General features: G+C 39.5%; 2 non-coding genes across 2 annotated transcripts; both read left to right on the top strand.

The window, feature by feature from the left end:
• The first annotated feature begins 1,350 nt into the window (after positions 1-1,350).
• Positions 1,351-1,425, top strand: LOC114912712 (small nucleolar RNA Z155). The gene has a single exon (XR_003798506.1). It is a non-coding gene; the product is annotated as a small nucleolar RNA Z155 (small nucleolar RNA).
• A 183-nt stretch (positions 1,426-1,608) lies between these two features.
• LOC114912713 (small nucleolar RNA snoR100) lies at positions 1,609-1,717 on the top strand. Its single transcript, XR_003798507.1, has one exon. It is a non-coding gene; the product is annotated as a small nucleolar RNA snoR100 (small nucleolar RNA).
• The last annotated feature ends 287 nt before the right edge of the window (positions 1,718-2,004 follow it).

The raw sequence follows: 2,004 nt of genomic DNA, 5'->3' as shown, positions 1-2,004 counted from the left end.
CCTTTTTCCTCCCTCGCCTCCCGCCAAGCCCCCTTCTTGCCCTGCCAACATCCCCAATCGACAGAGACCACCAGGTCCTCACCCCCTCGATCGTGCGCCCCCTTTCCTAGCCCTCTGCCACCCATCCCTGCTTTCCTCGCCATCACCTCCTGCAGGTCTGCACTGTCACCCTCCTCCCCAACGTCACTAGCATCGGCCTTCTCCTCCAACCTCTCTAAGGTGCTTTCCTTCCATAGATCTCTGAAAATGAAAAAAAAATAGAAAAAAAAATATCCAACACAAAACCTAGCAATCGTCTATGCTTTCATGTTCCGTTGCTCCAAGCCTCCCACCCTATTGAGTCGGTGGGCGGGGGTGGCGGCGCAGAACCCATCAACGATGACAGGGGGTGGGGTGGGGTGCACTGGGGAGTGGAACTACAGGGGCATACGAGGGTGGGGCAAGGCCAGGGGGCACAAGTGCACAACCCACCAATGCTGGGATGGGCGGGGGTGCGGTAGGGTGGGGGGGTGCACCGGGGTGGGCGGGGGTGTGGGTGGAGGGGTCGATCAGGAGAAAGGAGAAGACTCCTTACAGGAGTCTTCTCCATTTTTTTGGGTGCTTTGCAATTCATGTGAGGCAAAGAGAGGAAGAAGAATGAAAAAAATAAAAATAATAATAAAATATTATTTTTTATCACATCTACACTGAATTTTGTCCACGTCAGTATCGAATTTTATCACATCAAATTTTTGGTGAGAGAAAATGATCGGAATCCACTCCGGGGGCAACATTACTTTTTATTTGGATTGAGGGTACATGGGGGTTCAAAAGGGGAGGGAAAAGAATAAATCCCTATTTGATAAAATTTTTTGAGAGGTAAAAGAAGATAGAGAAGGGTTCTCTCAATTCCTCCATATTCCTCACTTATTCAATTTTCTGTACCCCCAGATTTGAGGTGTAATGTAGGAAAAAGTTCACGCTTAATTTTTACTTTCCTAATTTATTCTTAATAAAACTTTAAAATTATAAGTAGACCACTATATACTCTCTCTTCTCAACTATTCTTTGCTCTTCGCACAACTCAAAAGCCCTATAGCCATCCCTTCGCCCGCAGGCTGCTCCTTCTCATACAAATCCGGATATCACGATCTTTAAAAGGCAGATTCTGGTGACAGAGGTTCAAAATCTGCCAGTGTTTGAGCTGACAGTAATCTCTCAACAGATCTAGATTTTTTTTTATGTAGAGATCTAAAATATTTTTTTTGAGAGCTAATGTTTTATTTTATCCAAAATATTTCTGATCTTCTATTTGCTTTTTTCTCCAAGTTGATTTTTTTTTTCTGTAATCACTTGGTAACATTTCGATGCCATTGATATGATGATAAGATTTGTTGAAAAAAGTGTTGATTAAAAAAAAATCAGACTATAATTATTTGATCAACGATAATAATTTCTTCCAATTCATTTGTTAATTGGCCATCTTGTTTCTCTTTTTTATGAATCTTTATAGAATTTTCTTTAAGTAAAATAGTTTTAATCCATTCTTTAAAGTTTTCAATCCTTTTTATCTAAAAAAATATGTATTTTGGAACCTGTATACAGTAAGTCGGTGCTCTGGACCAAGGGGGAAGAAGGAAGCATGGTAAGGTGCACGAGATGAAAGATGGGTCTACATGTCTACTCACTTTGATGCTCTCGGGCGTTGATCTAGCAGGCCTGGATTTGACTCACATTCACCATATCAAAATCTTATTGTTTCTTTGTTATATAACATTAATCTTATGGTTTCTTTGTAACATAATATCAAAATCAAAATTTTTTTTCCCCTGATAAACATAATAACATGAATGTAATATTAATTTGAAAATGATTTAATGTGATAACTCATCTATCTCTTGAATTTATTATATTATAAAAGTGGTGCTGTATTTTTTTATACCATATCTTGAGTTTTTATTGACATCCCATTGAAAGGTCATGTATTTTGCTACTTATTGAAGCTCCACGCATACTTGTTTTGTC

This window comes from Elaeis guineensis, chromosome 16, assembly GCF_000442705.2.
Source record: "Elaeis guineensis isolate ETL-2024a chromosome 16, EG11, whole genome shotgun sequence".
In the NCBI taxonomy this organism is placed as follows: Eukaryota; Viridiplantae; Streptophyta; class Magnoliopsida; order Arecales; family Arecaceae; genus Elaeis; species Elaeis guineensis.
The sequence above is the reverse complement of the archived record's forward strand: the minus strand, read 5'-3'. Positions and strand labels throughout refer to the sequence as shown.